Source organism: Brachyhypopomus gauderio, chromosome 6 (assembly GCF_052324685.1).
Source record: "Brachyhypopomus gauderio isolate BG-103 chromosome 6, BGAUD_0.2, whole genome shotgun sequence".
Classification (NCBI taxonomy): domain Eukaryota; kingdom Metazoa; phylum Chordata; class Actinopteri; order Gymnotiformes; family Hypopomidae; genus Brachyhypopomus; species Brachyhypopomus gauderio.
Window position 1 is genome coordinate 3,379,594 of NC_135216.1, and position 20,119 is coordinate 3,399,712.

Genomic DNA, 20,119 nt, shown 5'->3' on the forward strand with positions numbered 1-20,119 from the left:
ATTCATGCGCTTGGTGGTTTTGATGTACTCCAGGTTCTTATGGTCTGTGATGACCGTGAAAGGATGTTTTGCCCCCTCAAGCCAGTGACCCCACTCGCCGAAAGCTTTTCGCACAGCCAGCAGCTCAGTCTTCCACACCGTAGTTGCGTTCCGCTGCGGTTAGCTTCTTGTGTTACTCAAGAAGGGAGCGATCTCGTCCATCTCCATGGTTTCCACGGTGGTCATCTCACGGGATGGTGCTGACACGGAAGCCTGCGGGGTGACGAGTGGAGAAGCGCTTCCCCTTCTCTCTTGTAGAAGCCGGTCGACTGTAATGCACCACCTGATTGAAACCTAGCTCCTCAGGCCGACAAGACAACTCAGCCCGTAGCTCTGGCCTCAGTTAGGGTGGCATCGTTCCAACCTGTTTGAGCCGCCAGGGTGCAAAATTCGAGGGCGTGGTCTGCTGCACTGCGGTTGCCCTGATGCAGCTGCAGCAGACTCTGGCCTCAGGCTCTCCCTTTTCTGGGGTGATTAAACACGGCCTTGAATTCCTCTATAAAACCGCTGTAATCATTCAAGAATGGTGCGTTACCGGTAACCTGGGCTGTGCCCCAGTCCAAGGTTTTGCCTGTTAGGCGGGATACTACATACGCAACCTTCTCCTCTTCTCCGAGCTGTGAATTACTGGCAAAGTATAACTGGCATTGCACCAGAAACCCTTTGCAGCGTTCGGGGTACCCTCCATATGGCTCGGGAGGGGCGATGGGAGCTCTGGCTGGTCTGGTCCGCTCAGCGGTAGCCTGCACAGATAAACTCTGCATACATGTGGTTAGAGTCTGGTTGTTCTTTATTCTCCATATCTCAATAATACAAAGGATTGAACAGAAAAGCTGCAGAGCAACAAGCGCAGAGTCCCAACAAACGACGAACTGACGAGAGGTCCAGGGATGAGCTCCAGCGGGGCGTGTGTTGTGAGGTAGTGCGAGCTGTGACACGCGCCCTCTGGCAGCGACCCAGCCTCCCCACTGTGACAATATATAACAATTTGAAGTATTTGTCTTATTTTCAATCACCACTAGTCTTTCTTTGTTGAATATTTTATATTAAATGGAAGTGTTTTTTCCCATTCCAAACACACTTCTCATAGTTCAGCGTGGTTATTTGGTTGCACTGGCTCTGTAGTCAAGACCAGCATCTTCTCCCAAATGGTTAATACCTCATTGTACGTATACTTAGTCATTTAATCAGTGAACCAGATTTCTGCAACTGCACCCTTAACCTTATGCTGCAGATTCGCACGCCCGGTGGCCATTTTTAACATTTTTGACATAGTTCACATTAAAACTAGATATCTCAAGTTGTACATATAGGAAAATTATCATTCATGGCTCAAACTGAAGTAGGCAGTTGGGGGAACATATTAATACACTTCAGTATCATATTCACATAATTTGGTTTATTTTAGAGCCTCTATTGCAGATGCTAATATGCCAGGAATGTCAAAAATGCTGACTTGAACTTGAACATGACTGGAATGTATATTCACATAGTTATTCAAATGTGGTATCAGAAATTACAATAAATTTCGCTAGGGTCTTTTCTAACAACACAGAAAAAATGGAGCAAATCCATGCAAGCATTGAAAAGTTATTCAGCTTTATCCAAGGTATGTCAAGTGCACCACACCCATGTCTAAATATGCCACACCCGACACACACCATTAGCCAACTAAGCTAACATGCCAACAAATTCCTTACACGAAACCGAGGAGCTACGACAAACAACAATGTTGCACATATTACAGCAAGACCAGAAAATTCCAATGACTAAATTTCATGTCCAAATATGAACGTTATGATATCATATTTATGTCCAATATAGTCCGACAGCATAAGCTAGGTTACCGTAGCCAACTCCGGTAGCATCCGACACGATACAGAGTGCTGCAGCACTCAAACGCTCTAAAACTGTTTATAATCTAACGCTTAGTTAATGTTTAGTATTAGAATATATATTTTGTACAATATCGCTTATGAAAAATTATCCATTGTTACTCACAGTACGTAGAATCGCGTCGTAGCCGGTGTACCGTCTCACTTCCGGGTTGGCGAAAATTCCGAAAATTGCTCATATATTCCACACAAAGTAATCCGTTTATGTTCAAAAGTATCCACAATCCGCATAAAAACGAACAAAATAATCCATGGCTGCTTCAGTTTCGCCGAACAGTGTGTTCTGGGGAGCTTAGCTTAGGTTAGCAAAGGGTTAGCTTATGTTGCTATGCTAGCGGCCGAAATTGGAAATGAAGCGCCAGTTTCCGAGGGCTCAATTTAAAAATATACTTGACCAATCATGTCATATGAGGGCTGGTTAGCTTCGGAAGGATGTACACTATTGGTTAGAACAGCTTTCAATCACTTCTGAGGCTCCAGCTTGTCTCTGTGGGCTTATTGGTTCACCCTCTCCCCCTCCCCTTCGCACCTCGCCGGGGGAGAGGTTGTAAAACCTGTCATTCAAAGTCACTACCCCACTTTAGACCAATAAAAACCACTCAAATCAAAGCAGAACCGCTGCAGCTTTGTAATGAGGGATCAAATCAGCGTTAAAAACGCTTCTGTGACGCTTAGGGGGCAGATTTGTCGGAGTGTCTCATTCAGGAAGCGGATTTTGGAAAATTTTGCAGTGAGGTGAGCAAGCTTTTTAAGGTACTTAACCACAACGGATCTACGCTGTTAAGGTCTTAAATTAAAGCCTTATTAGTAAACGATTTTTAGGTGACAAAACATTAAGACATTTCACAACATAAATATGTTTTGTAAACGGATATGTCGGGAGACCCCCTCGCGGGGTGCACTTTTGTGGTCAACTTCAAAGCCGGATATCTCGCGATCGGCTGCACGTAGACGGCTGAAACTCGGTAGGCATGTAGATGGGATAGGAATCCCATAGGATGGGATCAGGGACGGACTGGCCATCGGGCATACCGGGCATTTTCCCGGTGGGCCGACGTGCTATTTGGGCCGACAGTCCTGACACTTTTTTATCTATTTATATATTGGTCTGATCGGCCCATAAAACAAGTAGATCAGTGGGCCGATTCAGATGGAGGCAGGCTGATTGACACTGGTCTGGCGAATCACATTAACACACCTTTCGCGATGCTCCTGCTGCCTGCATAATGCATTTGGCAAAAAAAAAAAAGTCAGCGCGAGAGTTTACCGGTCCTTAAACACGCTGGTATGCAGCCCATTGGTTATTTTCTTTACTGACACAGAGCTGCACCAATCATATCATCAAACACCCCCTCCTCCAAGCGCCGGTGCGTAGTGCAATCTAACGTTGATTAACATAACGTATGTGAGTATCTGAGATGGAGAAAAAGCGCAAAGGAGGTGTAGAGAAACTACGACAAAAAAAGAAGCTTGAACTTCAAGTAAACGCTGCCAAATGTATAAAAATTACTCAAATGTTTGCCACAGCAGGGCCTTCATCAGCTCCCGTGCAGTGTTAATTTTGACAGCAATTTTTGATTTAGTTTTAGTCTTAGTCTTTTGACTAAAATGTAATTTAGTTTTAGTCATAATTTAGTCATTGATTTGTTTTTAGTCTTAGTCTAGTTTTAGTCGACTAATTATCATTAGAATTTAGTCGAATAATATCAAAATAATTTAGTTGACTAAAATATAAATGGTGTAGTAGTCATTATATACACTTGCACAAAATGAAACATTTATTAACCAGTTACAGAATATTATTTTTTGTATGTGCAATATATACAAAAACAAATTTCCAAACAACTCTATTGACCTGAACTTATAGTTATTGAGCATAACAATAACAAAACATTGATGACCAGTAGGTCCGCTCTACCTGAAAACATATGGAGTTTATGAACAATGCATATTACATTCTATATAAAACTGGGCGCCGTAAAACAATGCCATAGCCCGCAGATGTCGTTTCATTTGTCGTATTTGTCCCGACATCATCATTCCTCATGGTTTACACAGCATCTTGTTTTTCTCAAAGTCAAAGGAGAAATGTGTCCATATATCGCCGCTCATCTTTCTCCCTGCTGACATTGTCGAGTTAACTTCGAGTTTAATTTCATGAGTGACCACAGTTCACGGGCTGGTTTTGTCCTAACGGGTTCTGCGCGATGTGAAGACGTTAGTTCTGATTGGATGGTTACCCGGTTTGTCCCGCCTCTCCGTGTACGCTAAAGTAGTTACGGTTGGATCTCTTCTTAACTTATCCCTACCTTTCACTAAACTAAATCAGGTCTGATTGAATGTCGTCGCTGGACAATATTTTCGTCTCGTTTTTATTCGTTGACGAAAATGTCCTTTAATTTCGTCATCGTTTTTATCCCTTCGTATAGTTTTAATTTAGTTATCGTCTCGTTTTCGTCATGAAAAAAGGTTCGTTGACGAAAACTATGACGAAAATTATTCGTCAACGAAATTAACACTGCTCCCGTGGCTGATGACAGTGGTGGCGGTGGCCAGTGGACAGAAACATGTACTAGAACGTGCGGTAAGCCTGACTCCTTTCAGAGCAGCTATAAAATGAGTAGGGTTAAGCAACCAAACCCTTTGCCAAATCTGATAAATTGATAAAACATCAATAAAATCATTTTGGCTAATGTTCTATGGCCGAGTTAGTTTGTATTGTAAATGCAAAAGGTAAAATAAGTGAATAACGTCCTTACCTCTATTATAAGACTTTGTGTACACTGACTGTATGAGAAAATAAACCTATTTTAGTACTTTTATGTCTTCCATTCTGAACTAAATAGTCTTAAATGTGAGAACACTTTTAAAACCTCCATTCACCAACAAAAACAGTACTAAGTCACTCAGCAGGCAGCATTCTATTTTCATTATTATACTATTAATATTTGTGGGGTGAGTAGTAGGCTAGGCTAAGGCTATGCTTGGTAGGAAGGGGAAATGTTTGGTAGTTTTTATGGAGGTGTTTAGGGACAATGTACAGAAATTAAAGGAAATTACACTTTTTAAAATGGTAATTTTGTAAACTGTTGGTATACACATTCAAAAAACTGAAAAGTGTGAAAAGCGTTATCGAGTGTGAGTGGGCCGGTCTGGTCCAAAAATGCCAGGGCCGATTTTTTGTCCCAGTCCGCCCCTGGATGGGATTGATTTAAGCGCTTTTGTTCGGAGATTCATTAATGTTTAATATGTTTTATATCGCCGTAAAGGAGCTGGGCCCGCCGGCGGGCCCACTAGGGGGCGCTTCTGCATTAATAGGGTTTTTACAGGTGCACTTCTTGCCTGTCACTACAGACATGGACGGATGTGACTTTCACCCTGCTGGTGATTTTGCTAATGATGTGACTCTGATGTGCGTGAGACTGAAGTGACTGTTGTGGACACTGGAGTGGTCACTGCTGCTTCTTCTCTAGTCGCCTCTCCTTCTTGGGGCAATGATGATGATCGCAGAGCATCATGGGTTCAACGGCAATCCTCTGCTGCGAGTTATGCTGTGGAGTCAGATTCCTGTCCCGAGAATTGGTCCTCTGTCCCTGAGGGACCAGTTGATCCAGATGCTACTGCAGATGGCCTGCCTGTACTCCCCTTCATTCGTCCTACTGAGGAGCACCACACTGACTAGTAGACTCATCTCACGTTTTGGTAGGGTGCTTAGATCTGTTCGCCGTTTGATAGAGTCTATGATCCGAAGTGAGTTACTGCTTGACTCTGAGAATGTTCACTCACCTTTAATGAATGTGTGAATTGTTTTTAATGTGATATTAAAATACATGTAGATACATAACAAAGTAATTGATTCATGAACATGGAACACTATGAACCATTCAGTAGAAACAAACAATTGTTGACTGGCTTTTCTGAGCAACACTATAAATGGGCAGAACTGTTGGAATGCTACACGATTCTGCTTGATGAACAGAACGTCTGTTAAAGGGAAGTGAAAGAGCCTCACGACATCTGATAAAACTGAGCAGGACTATTTCACGCAACTGAAACTTCTGGGCGCAGCACTCTGACCCTTTCTGAGAACCAGTGGAGGAGCACAGGGGTGGTGAGCTGTGAAGCCACCCACACTGTAAAAAAAAACAGTTTTTTTACAGGTTTTTCCCAATAAATTTTATAGTTTTTTCCTGTATTTTAAAATGACAGGGAAAGTGTATTACAATTACCAGAACAAACTGTTTATTTAAAAATGTCATGTGATTTAACAAGAAAAATCTGTATAAATTAAATACATTATAAATCTGTTTTTTAACAATTCTTAGATAATAATTTTAACTAAACAAACTGTAAAAAGAAAGTAATATTGATTAATCTTAATGAGACAAAGTAATAGAATCTTCTGGAATTAATTTCAAGGAAATATTACAAGACAACATTGATGCATGTTTTAATTTAAGTTTTGACATGTTAAATATGTGATTTTCATGTTATAAAAGTGAGTAAAAAGTAAAATGTTCTTGACTGTGATTTATTTTTATATTTATAACATACATAAAGAGTTAAGGCGTTCCAGATCCATCTCATTTTCAATCCACTATTAAATATGCACTGTATCTGTATCACTGTATCTACACTGTAAACCCGGATTAGGTTTTAATAAATTATTTTAGTAATCATTAATTATTATTTCATGTTTCATAAAAAATATTGCCATTACTAAATAAAACTAGTTGTTATCATTATTGAGCTGAAATAGGCATTGCAATGATCATGTTAAGTAAAGATAACTGAATATGTTAAGTTTATGATTGGTAGGGGTGGGGCCTGTTTGAATCGGACCACTGCACAGTGTGCATGAAGAGTTGTTCTGGTTGTGCATATTGTTTGAAGAACCTTTCGTTATCACCCCGCTGCAGCCCAAATGCATGAGTTTTGAAATCAGTGTTTCTTCAAATGAGTATTTGCAACGTCAGCTTTCAGTGCATGTAACTTATTTAGTTAACGCGTAATATATTCTTATCGGTTCATATAGTGCTAGAACATGTGTCTGGCATTCCTGTCCGATCATAGTTTAACTATAACCGTAGCGTTGAAATGTGTGTTCTGACGGTTCGGAGTTTATGGCTCATTTTAACTATTAATGTTATATATATTTTTATATTGAAGCGTCGGTCCAATGGGGGACGGCGCTACTTCCCATGAGTCTCTGCGACTCCGGTATCGTTATCTGTTAATGTGATGTCTATGCATGTGTTGATTAATTGTGTACTTGATTATGTGCATTACTTGGTTTAAGTCCCCCTTCATCAATTTATGTAGTTGTACTGTGTGAATTATTCTATGCCATGTTTGTGTAGTGTTGTCGTGTTATTGCCGTTCTCTCATGTTTTGTGTCTAAATTAAGTCTCTTCTGCGTGATCGTGGGGTCTGGCGTGATTATGTTGTTGAGGCAGTTTGAATTTAAAAAGCCTTGTGCTGCGGTGGATCTGTTTGCTACCTCTCCTTCCTACACCACACTGCAATATTGTTATAATTGAATGTGAACTAGAGTAAAGACCACATTCAATTTTAGGAATATTTCCTGTAAAATGACAGTGTTGCATGTTAAGTGTTATAATCACCGTTTTTTTACAGTTTATGTATGTTTTTAAATTTACAGTACTTATCTGTTTTTTTACATAAACTGTAAAAAAACGGTAATTTTCTGGAAACGGGGGCGCCAGAAAATTGCCGTTTTTTTACAGTTTATGTATGTTTTTAAATTTACAGTACTTATCTGTTTTTTTACAGTAATTTTCTGGCGCCCCCATTTCCAGAAAATTACCGTTTTTTTACACTTTTTTTTTTTTACAGTGCAGGGCTCCCAGACACCAGTCACCAAGAACAGTGTACTGAGGAGAGTTAAAAAGTGCATATTTTCTGTAAAATATAAGCTATGTTTGTTTTACTATTAAGAGTTCCTACACAATTTAAAGAAAATAAAATCTCTTTGAATCATAATGTTATTGTATTATGTGCATTTTATGTAATGATATGAGTGGCATGCTACTATTTGAGACTGCTATTTTGACTGTAGTAGTAAACGTGATGATGTTGGAATGCTGATGTTCCATACTAGTTCTGTGCTACAGTTCAGCAATTGAATTCCTATTTATGTAAATCTGAATTCTCACAGTGGGTACGTTGAAGACATTACAGTAAACTGAATTCACTCTTTAGAAGACTTAGAAGACTTAAATAGGCCCTGTGTGATGGGCAGGGAGTGCGAACAAAAAGGAAGCAATCACGCCAAGTCTCGGGGAAAAAGGATGATTTAATTGAAAGTGCGCAAACCAAAAACCCGTGCAATAGATCCAAATCAAGGATATACTGACCAGCGGTCAACTGGTACAAAGACAAGACATATACAGTGGGGAAAATAAGTATTTAGTCAGTCACCAATTGTGCAAGTTCTCCAACTTAAAAAGATGAGAGAGGCCGGTAATTGACATCATAGGTAGACCTCAACTATGAGAGACAAAATGTGAAAAAAAAATTGAGAAAATCATTTTGTCTGACTTTTAAAGAATTTATTTGCAAATAATAGTAGAAAATAAGTATTTGGTCAATAACAAAAGTTCATCTCAATACTTTGTTGTATATCCTCTGTTGGCAATGACAGAGGTCAAACGTTTTCTGTAAGTCTTCACAAGGTTGGCACACACTGTTGCTGGTATGTTGGCCCATTCCTCCATGCAGATCTCCTCACGTTTCATCTTCATTGCCCTGGGGGGGTGACAGACCCCCCCACCAAGCCGCACTCCCCTCCACTGGGTGTGTGGCACACAGCAGCTGCACACAAAACACGAAGGGGCAGGAAAGCAGGGACACACCCCCTACAGTCCAGGAGCTGAAACACAAAACACACAACATTAATTAGTTCACCTCCCTGGGCGGGACCCTGGACCGACTGGGCCGTTAACAACACAAAACCACGCCCCGGTCGGTCACAGGGCCCTCACGCCCTAACCGGCCTTCAGCTGGTGAGCCCCACAGGTGTGAGGACGAGGAGCTACGGCTCCTTTATCGTCCCTAGTGTGTGTGTGTGTCTGTGTGTGTGCAGGTTACCTCCCCAAGGCGTGGCTTCTTCTCCTCCTGGACCTACCTCCCCCCAGAGCTGACCCCCGCCTTCTGCTAGGGGTTGTGTTAGAAATTCTGAAAACCTTAAATGGTGAATACAATAACAAGTCAGAAGCAGTTGGGTTAGACAATAAAATATAATGATTTATTTACCAAGGTATGGATTAATCCAGAGATCGTTACATACACACAAGGCGTCTGCAAGAGAGAGCTAATTCCCCATTCCGAACTCTCATCTTTTATACGTTTAATCATCAATGCACACGGCGTCCACGAGTTGAACATGAGGTGATCAACCAAATGTGATTGGACAATACATGAAATAATTAAAGCTGATTTGACAGATGCATATGACGCATGCCCCCTCCATGCTCAGCATCCTCGTGATATCATGACAGACTGAGTGTCGCCGTAGTCCCTTCCAAGTAGAGATTTGGCGTTTCCAACGAGGTCAGTTTTAGGAACACCAGAGGAACATCAGATTAGGCCTCAGCCGAGGCCAGAGAACACACGCACACACATCTGAGGCCTACTGAAGTCACGAGAATGGCTTCAGTGCCATGATCAACACACGTATATGTAAAAAGATCTCTAACACCTATCTCTAATGTGTTTAATGTATACTAAAAAGCCTGACATAAATGGAAATCATCAAATTTCCATCACAGGGTCAACCTAGCCTCCTGGGGAGCCAACCCCTCCCGGGGCCCCTCACCGCAAGGTGGACTCCTCCACCCAACCCAGGAGTGCCAGAGACCGAGGCCCAGAGCACCCCCTGTCGCAGGCTGGGGAGCAGCCCCAAGGGCCTCCTGGTCACCCCGGGCAGGAGGGAGGATCTCCTTCTTCAGCAGGAGCTTCTCAGACCGGAGCCCTATGGTCCCCAAACATCTGGGGGCCCCAGCCCTCTAGGGAGGGGCTCTTTACGACCAGGCTCCGGTCACCCCACAACACAAGGGGGCTCCTGCCAGGTGGAGACCCCCATAAGGTCCAGGAACACCACGACACCACCAGGGGGAAACACCTGCACAGAAAACACACACACACACACACATAAAACACAAACGCGCCCCACCGACGCCCTCCGTGCCATACCCCGTGGCACGGGACCACAGCCGGTCCCCCCCCAAACACACATTTAAGGGGAGGAGCAAGCGTGGAATTACATGTAACAACATTTCACAAGCACGCTAGGACACAACGAACACGCAAAAACTAGACAAACAAAAAACCGTGTACAAAACAATGAATGAAACGAGACCCACACATGCGCGCTCGGTACGACAGTGACGCGCTGCTCAGGTTCGCAGTCGCCCCCCCACATAAAACACAAGACGAAAGGGGAGCGAGGCGACAGTGACGAGCAGCATCAACGTCACACACAAAACACTGAACACAAAACACAAACGAGCGACGCACACTGATCTACGTTGTCGTTCGCGTGTACACACTACCCCACACAAGACGAAGAGCTTTCCCAGGGAGACTGCCCTGGTCCTCGCCGTGCCACAAACACAACACATAAGCACGGCGGAGCTCTTCCAACAAACAAACAACAAACATGAAGAGTTTTCCCAGGGCAGACAGCCCTGGTCCTCGCCGTGCCACAAACACAACACATAAGCACGGCGGAACTCTTCACAAAACACCACGCAGACAAAAACTTACCACGAGACATGACCACGAACGAAGGAGAAAGTAAAAGAGACTGGCGGCTTCCGAAAGGTGGCTGGTTATTCTGTGACGGGCAGGGAGTGCGAACAATAAGGAAGCGATCACGCCAAGTCTCGGGGCGAAAAAGGATGATTTAATTGAAAGTGTGCAAACCAAAAACCCGTGCAATAGATCCAAATCAAGGATATACTGACCAGTGGTCAACTGGTACAAAGACAAGACACATATAGACAAACAAACGACCCTCAGGTGAGATGGATCACGGGCTTCGCCCACCTGAGGGACGCACACGACGTAACAAAACAACAACAACAACAGCCGCTGTGGACGGAGGCGACTGGTAGGGGGCCCCCTCACCGTAACACCCTCCATAATATACATAAATATTTATACATAATATACATGAACATTTTTATAGTAAGCATCAGCTTTTATAATAGATGTTTTATTAACATTTTATCAAAATAATGTTATTCATGCAGTAGAAAAATGTAGCTATGTAGTTACATTGAATTACTGGGCATTAGTGTGCTGCCTCTATTACTGTCATGCCCAATCACCAGTGTGTTTACACAGTTGGATTGTTCTCTCCAGACACATCTACTGAAGCTGTCCCACTGTTAACACTGTCACTTTCCCTGTTCAGTCTGCCCAACATCATTTCACATGCCTCAGTTTCCAATAACTGAGACATAGATACATACACAATAATTATATAATAACAATACTATTACTAATAATCATAATATGTACATAAATAAATAAACTCAGCTCACTATCTCACATATTCAAATAGCCAAGTGTGTCAGGAGTCGTATAGCACTATTACATCAGTAGTTACACACAGGGTTATAATTATACCAATCCACTTAAGAAGGCAGCAAAGATATCTAAAAAAAGAAGATGGCAAATGGGTTCTTTGCAGCACAATGTCACAATTCAAATTTGAACTTATGACAGTACATTTTAGATAGGACTTTGTTGTCCAGTTTAAATGATTCTTTCTTTTATAATGCTTCCGTTTTCATTTGTCAGGTATGGGGTTGAGCAGGAAAGGTATTGATGTCCATTGTGGCAAGCAAACATAAAACAGCTCCCAACAGGCAAAAATGAGGAAGGTGCTAGCAGCGCTACAATAATGTCTGGGGCACCATAAGGGTGCAAAAACTTGACAATACGAATGTCCACCAATTCAGGGCTGAAGACATCAGTCTCTCTCACTCGTGGTGCAAGGAGTGCTCAGTACTGAAGGGCAGGACCTGCAGGACTAAATGTGAAACAGGTGCAGGTGATAATAAATGGGTGACTGTGATTGTGTAAGAGAGGGCGTGGCTGAGTGACGTGATTGAAGGGGGTGTCTACCCTGACGTGACAGCAGTATATGGACAAAAGTATTGAGACAGCTGCACATTACACCTACAGAAAATTTTATGACATCCCATAAGCATTAATGGTATTATATTAATACAAATATTAGTCCTCCTTTGCAGCTATAACAGCTATATCCACTCTTTTAGAAAAGCATTCTACAAGATTTTGGAGAGTATTTGTGAGACATTTTGCCCATTCATCCAGAAGAGTATTTGTTATGTCAGAGACTGATGTTGGACGAGAGGGTCTGGCTCACAATCTATGAGGGCCAGTTAAGTTGTTCAGCACTAACCTCACCCAAATGTATGGATCTGGTTTTGCACACTGGGGCACAATCATCCTGGAACAGAAAAGAGTCTCCTTCAAACTGTTCCCACACAGTTAGGAGCAAAACATTATCCAATATATCTTGGTTATTAAGACTTCTCTTCACTGGAACTAAGAGGCCTAGGCACTGCTGAACTTTATCCAACCGCTGTCTGAATTTCCAAATAATATTAGTTCTGTAATCACTATCCGAATTTACAGAAGACTAGAAATCCACTTGTTGCTGAAATTAAAATGTACAGCCTTTCACAATTAATATTTCAGTATTCTAAACATAATTCATGGTTTATCTAATGTGTTATCAGGACAAACATTTTGTTTTTCCTTTCCATTGTCATCCTCGGCTTACTCACTGGGGGCTTGACCTCTTGTAAAGCTGCTTTGTCACAGCAACTGTTGTAAAAAGTGTTATATAAATTAATTTTGATTGATTGACAAATCAACTAGAAAAAAAAATCACAAAATATATATATCTACAATATATATCTACAGTTTTATTTGTTCCACAATATGTATATAATTCTAAGGATGGTCTAGGCTGCCTAATCTGCTCTCAAGATGCAAAGCATGTGTATGGGTAGTTGTTGACAGTGCTGGGTATATAATAGGTCATATGTGTTTAATCAGTGACACTCTGAAACTGAACTGAACATTTTCCCATGGGGAAACATAAAGCATTAAAAAAAAAGAAATAAATGGATATCAGTGTGTGTGTGTGTGTGTGTGTGTGTGTGTGTGTGTGTGTGTGTGTGTGTGTGTGTTTTTCTTGCATCAGCAGGTGACTGCGGAACGTTTTTGTATGACCATTTTTCACAGTGTGAACACCCATGATAAGTTTGTGGATGTTCCTATATTATGCTGACTCTGACAGTAATAATCTCCTGAATCTTCAGGCTGTACTCCACTGATAGTCAGAGTGAAATCAATGCGATTTCCAGCTTCACTGCCATTGAATTTATCAGAAACACCAGAAGCTCTCTGATCAGTATAATATATCAAGAGTTTAGGAGCTTCTCCAGGAATCTGATGATACCAGGACATACAATACATAGAGGTGTCTTTTTTCACACAGCCAATTGCTGGATCATGTTTACAGTGAATAGTGACCGTCTGACCAGGTTGCACAGTCTGATCTCCAAACTGAGTCAACACAACCTGACCAAGAGAGTCTGTGGAATGAGAGTTTGAAATATTGCATTAAGACTATTAAAGATTACACTGAGAGATATCAATAAGGCTGCAATTGCAGATAACTGAAATTAGATTTTTACTATTTTCTTACCTCTGGTGTAGATCAGGAGTGTGCAGATGAAGATGGTGAGGAAAGTCATTATGTATTTGTTATCTTTAAGAGCCGTGAAGTGTTGACTGACACAGCCATAAGTACTCCCAGGTCACTGAAGCATGTAACACTAATGCAAAGTGTCTGTACCATGTAAATGTTTTTTCCTGTGTAACAAAAGCTCAGGAGAGTTCAGAATAATGTGTGGTGACAGTGTGAAATGTATTATCTACAATTTTGCATATAGAATTTAATTTGCTTGAGTGAGTCTGTCACGGTGAGGCGGCCCCCTACCGGCCGCCTCCGTCCACAGCGGCTGTTGTTGTTGTTGTTTGGTGACGTCATGTGCGTCCCTCAGGTGGGCGGAGCCCGTGATCCGTCTCACCTGAGGGTGGTTTGTTTGCCTATATATGTCTTGTCTTTGTACCAGTTGACCGCTGGTCATTATATCCTTAATTTGGAGATATTGCACGGGTTTTTGGTTTGCACACTTTCTATTAAACCATCCTTTTTCCCTGAGACTTGGCGTGATCGCTTCCTTTTAGTTGAGCACCCCTGCCCGTCACAGAATGACCAGCCACACTTCGGAAGCCGCCAGTCTCTTTTTCTTTCTCCTCCGCCGTGCTTTTGTGTGTGTGTGTGTATGTGTGTAGCACGGCGAGGACCAGGGCAGTCTGCCCTGGGAAAGCCCTTTGTGTCCGTTGTGTGTTGAGAGAGTTCCGCCGTGCTTTTGTGTGTGTGTGTGTATGTGTGTAGCACGGCGAGGACCAGGGCAGTCTGCCCTGGGAAAGCCCTTTGTGTCCGTTGTGTGTTGAGAGAGTTCCGCCGTGCGTTTGTTTGTGTGTGGCACGGTGAGGACCAGGGTGTCTGCCTGGGAAAACTCTTGTGTGTGTGTGTGATAAGTGTGTACGGGTAACGGACCGGAGGATCAGTGTGCGTGCGCGTCGTTATGTGTTTAGTGTTTCATGTGTGTGACGCGGTCGCCGCTCGTCACGGTCGCCTCGCTCCTTGTGTGTCTTGTGTTTAAAGTGGGGAGCGACTGCGACTCTGAGCGGCGCGTCACTATTGTGTTTATGTCGAGCACGCACGTTTTGGTCCCGTTCATTTACTGTCTGAGCACTATTTCTGTTTGTCTAGTATGTGCGTGTTCGTTGTGTCCTAGCGTGCTCGTGAAATGTCGTTGTTGTGTGTAATTCCACGCTTGCTCCTCCCCTTAAATGTGTATTTGGGGGGGGGCCGGTTGTGGTCCCGTGCCACGGGGTATGGCACAGAGGGCGTCGGTGTGGCGCGTTTGTGTTGTATGTTGGTGTGTGGTTGTGTGTGTGTGTGTTCTGTTTCTGTGCAGGTGCTTCCCCCTGGCTGTGTCGTGGTGTTCCTGGACCTTGTGGGGGTCTCCACCTGGCAGGAGCCCCCTTGTGTTGTGGGGTGACCGGAGCCCGGTCATGAAGAGCCCATCCCTAGAGGGCTGGGGCTCCCGGATGTTTGGGGACCATGGGGCTCCGGTCTGAGAAGCTCCTGCTGGAGATGGAGATCCTCCCTCCTGCCCAGGGTGACCAGGAGGCCCTTGGGGCTGCTCCCTAGCCCGCGTCGGGGGTGCTCTGGGCCTCGGTCTCTGGTGCTCCTGGGTTGGGTGGAGGAGTCCACCTTGCGATGAGGGGCCCCGGGAGGGGTTGGCTCCCCAGGAGGCTGGAGTGACCCCCAGCCAAGGGCCGGGGTCAGCTCTGGGAGGAGGTAGGTCCAGGAGGAGAAGTAGCCACGCCTCGGGGAGGTAACCTGCACACACACACACACACACTAAAGACGATAAAGGAGTCGTAGCTCCTCGTCCGCACACCCAAGGGGCTCACCGGCTGAAGGCCGGTTAGGGTGTGAGGGCCCTGTGACCGACTGGGGCGTGGTTTTGTGTTGTTAACAGCCCGGTCGGTCCAGGGTCCCGCCCAGGGAGGTGAGCTGTTTAATGTTGTGTGTTTTATGTTCCAGCTCCCGGACGGCAGGAGGTGTGTTCCTGCCTGTCTCTACCTTCCTGCCCCTTCGTGTTTTGTGTGCAGCCGCTGTGTGCCACACACCCAGTGGAGGGGAGTGCGGCTTGGTGGGGGGGTCTGTGACGGTGAGGCGGCCCCCTACCGGTCGCCTCTGTCCACAGCGGCTGTTGTTGTTGTTGTTTGTTGACGTCATGTGCGTCCCTCAGGTGGGCGGAGCCCGTGATCCGTCTCACCTGAGGGTGGTTTGTTTGCCTATATATGTCTTGTCTTTGTACCAGTTGACCGCTGGTCATTATATCCTTAATTTGGAGATATTGCATGGGTTTTTGGTTTGCACACTTTCTATTAAACCATCCTTTTTCCCTGAGACTTGGCGTGATCGCTTCCTTTTAGTTGCGCACCCCTGCCCGTCACATAGTCAAGCAACTATTGGAACATTTTCAGATTTTGCAATTTCATATCTTTGTTTTCTAAGATATTTATAGTTATCAGTAATTTGTGTATAATCATTTAGCAGATTGAACTGAATACTCAGTACACTGTCAAAAGCTGTTTTCACATAATACAATTTGTCCAAATGTATGTGACTTTGTTACATAGCATCTGTCAGTTCTCTAGGAAAATGCACTGCCTTCCTTGAATATATGAATGTGGTGTGCTCCTGCAATGGCATACTGGCATACTGGATTTTATCTAGGAAGACCAGACTTTCTTGATGCTTGTGTAACGGAGTTAAAAATGCAATGATATATTATTTAAATTCCTGTTCAATGTCTGTGTTTTATTTTACAATATGATGTGAAGTTTATCGTTTTGGTGTTTTATTTTGAAAGACCAGAAATGCTCTTCGCACTGGCAAAATATATTGGGCTGCTTCCCCTTCCTCCCTCACAGTGGTGTTTTACACTGATGTGGGGAGCCAGAGTGTGCCCAACATATGTGTGAAGACTAAAATTGTGATTTTTTTTATGTCTGTCACAGTAAACGTGGTGAACTCCATCCTGAGTCCTGTTATCTTCAACGGGTTGTTGAAGAGTTCACATCCTTTACACTTGCTGTCAGTTCGTCTTTGTTGTTGGGTCTGGTGGCCCTCATTTTTCTTTTATTTATTTATTGCCTTTATTTAACCAGGTTAGTCCCTTGAGATACAAGATCTCTTTTACAAGAGAGACCTGGCCAAGAGAGACAGAGCAGCAGCACAAATTACAACATTCAAGATACATTCAAAATTCCAACAATCTCACATAAAATTAATTAAAACACGCACACACAGATGATCTGTACCCGACTGATCTTATCAGAGTCTTAAATCTGTTCAAAGAAACAAGGTCCTTGATTTTTATATCAGCCTGTAACCGGTTCCATGTGTATGGAGCAGCAAAACTAAAAGCAGTCTTTCCTAGCTCTGTTCGAGCTCTAGGAACAGCAAGTTGCAAAAACTCACTCGAACGAAGACTGAGCAGACTTTGCCTTCTATTCAGAAGACAACATAAATAATTAGGCAAATTCCCAATTAGTGCTTTGTAAATAAAAACATACCAATGTGCAAAACGTCGTTCCTGCAACGAAGTCCAATTCACTTTTGTATATAACAAACAATGATGAGTAAGAGGTCGACAGTTTGTTATAAATCGCAAAGCACTATGATACACACTATCCAGTATGCTCAAACAGTGCCCAGGAGCATTCATATACAAAATATCTCCATAATCTAATACAGGCATGAACGTTGCTTCAACTAACTTCTTTTTTACAATAAAAGAAAAACAAGATTTATTTCTATAATAAAAACCTAATAAAAGTCTAAGCTTTTTAATTAAATGTTGAATATAAGGTTTAAAAGATAACTTATCATCAATTAAGAACCCCAGATATTTAAAACTAGACACTAGTTCAATCTGTTGACCCAGTTCAGTACAGATAGACACATTAGCAGTTTGTGCTTTTGACAAAGAAAAAAACATAAGTTTAGTTTTTTCAGCATTTAATACAAGACGCAGATAGGATAATTGTTCTTGTATTTTATCAAAGGCTGACTGAAGATATTGCGAAGCCTCTGCCGAATTTGGTGCAGAACAGTAAATAATTGTGTCATCTGCATATAAATGTAATTTAGCATTTTGAATATTTTGGCCAATATTATTTATATAAAGGGTGAAAAGTAAAGGACCAAGGATGGAACCCTGTGGAACTCCCTTGTAGAGCTGGAGCTCCTCAGAAACATCAGCCTCTACTTTAACTCTTTGAGTCCTATTTGATAAATAACTTTTGAACCAACCTACAGCCTGTTCTGAGAAGCCAATTTCCAAGAGTCGGTCAATCAAAATAGAGTGGTCAACAGTATCAAACGCTTTTGCAAAGTCAATAAATAGTGCAAAACAGCAGTGCTTATGGTCAAGAGTAGGGCTGGGTATCGATCCAAATTCCAAGAATCGATCCGATTCCGATTCTGAAGATTAAGAATCAATTTATTTTGATTTAATCCGATTTAATTGATTCGATCCGATTCGGTCCAATTCGGGGTTTAGTGTTATTAAAAATGTATTTGAGCTGTTTCCTGACTATGTACAAAAGCAACATGTTAAAACTAGTATTATATCGATATTAATCAGCAAATAGTTACTGGTAGTTGGTAGTTACTGATGGCTGGAAGACTGGTGAAAAGGGTCATCATAAATCTACCTTCAAGAAAGGTAATCCAGGACAATAAACAGAGGACATCTTTGAGGTGTCTATATCTGCAACAGTGGACTCCTACTGGACACTAACCAGTGCATTATTATTATGATTGAAATAATTAAGAATTCACCCAAAAGCTGTTGCTACCAAATGCATTTTTATTTTAAAAGTGCTCACACTTAATAAACTGAAAGTATAAAATGTAAACGTGTATTTTTCTTTAAAGTGCGAATATAAGAACAGAACTGTCATGTTACGGTCCCCGACCCCTCCCTGTTGGGCGTGTGTTAACGTTGTCTGCGTCTACTCGTGTGCGTCGGTAGATCTCCGTGGGTGCATCTTGTGATAATCCATCTCACCCAGAGACCATACAGTCACTGGTCTCACCTGTGGTTCGTCTCGTCATCACGTGGGTTTGTGTGGTTTGTCTATTTAATGTGCGTTCGCGCAGCGTCCTGTGCTCGTCGTTGTTTGAGTCACACACGTTCTATGTAAACGTGTTTATGTGCGCTGTCTGCGCTTCGGTAAATGTAATAAACGTAACGATTTGGAAAGTGCAAAGGATTCTGTCTCGTCCATTGCCTTGCGCCCAACGTTACAAGAACATTTTAAACTTTTTTAAACTGTAAAAACACTGGGTAAACTGTCAGTGACATGGACTAATTGTAAATAGTCAGACACTGGATAAACTATCCTTCTGCTTTTAGATTTCCGATTTGACTATCGTCGTTACCGTCACTGTCCGACGCCATGTTGTTTTACAGCTAGTTAGACCGAGCACGCCTGCGTGATTATCAGATCATCATATGCGATTCTGAATCGGAAAATCGATTTTTTCAACACAGGCCTAGTCAAGAGCCTCAATAATATCATTCAAGACTTTCATGGTGGCTGTAGTAGTACTATGTTTCTTTCTGAACCCTGATTGAAACTCAGAGAGTATTGAATTTGAAATTAGAAACATTTTTACTTGATCATTGACCAAGGCTTCAAGTATCTTTGCCACAACAGAAAGCTTTGAAATAGGTCTATAATTATTTAAATCAGCAGGGTCTCCTCCTTTTAAAAGTGGCAACACCATTGCCGTCTTCCAATCCATGGGAATTTTACTTGTCTCTAATGTGAGATTAAAAATACAGTACAAGGGTTCTGCAATATATTCAGCTGCAAGTTTTAGAAAAAATTGTTCAAGACCATCTGGACCAGCAGGTAATTTGACAATTTTGTGATTGGGACAAGCAGCCAGATGTAACAAAATGCATATTGAATTGGTTTAATATTTCAGTTTTATCTCCAATGTTTTTCCCACCCACCACAACTTTTGAAGTCAATTTCACACAATTATTAGATACAGATAGCGATTTGATTTCTTTCCAGAACTTTTTAGAATTAGCTAGATTTTCAGTTGTTTTTTTTTTTGTTTCTTTTGAGAATAACTCATAGATTCTCAATGGGGTTTAGGTCCAGCAATTTGCTGGCCACTGTAATGGCATGGGCATCAAACGATGCTTTGGTGTTTTTGGTGGCATGGCCAGGGGTCAGGTCCAGCTGGAAGATGAAATCTGCATCTCCATACAGATCCTCAGCAGAAGGAATCATGAAGTCCTCCAAAACATTATGGTACACTGTTGCAGTGACCTTGGATTTAAGAAAGCAGAGTTTACCAACACCTGCACCAGACATTGCACCCCAAATCATGACAGACTGTGGATATTTCACAGTAGACCTCACCCGTCTTCCTCCATCCCTTG

General features: G+C 42.5%; 1 long non-coding RNA gene across 2 annotated transcripts; it reads right to left on the reverse strand.

Annotated features, from left to right (window-relative positions):
- Window positions 1-8,230: 8,230 nt before the first annotated feature.
- LOC143516503 (uncharacterized) lies at window positions 8,231-13,848 on the reverse strand. Of its 2 annotated transcripts, XR_013131714.1 has the most exons (3): window positions 13,708-13,848; window positions 9,045-9,139; window positions 8,231-8,826 (listed from the first exon to the last, which is right to left on the reverse strand). It is a non-coding gene; the product is annotated as an uncharacterized LOC143516503 (long non-coding RNA). The 2 variants fall into 2 exon arrangements; XR_013131715.1 differs by having other exon boundaries at window positions 8,231-12,818.
- Between the last annotated feature and the right edge of the window lie 6,271 nt (window positions 13,849-20,119).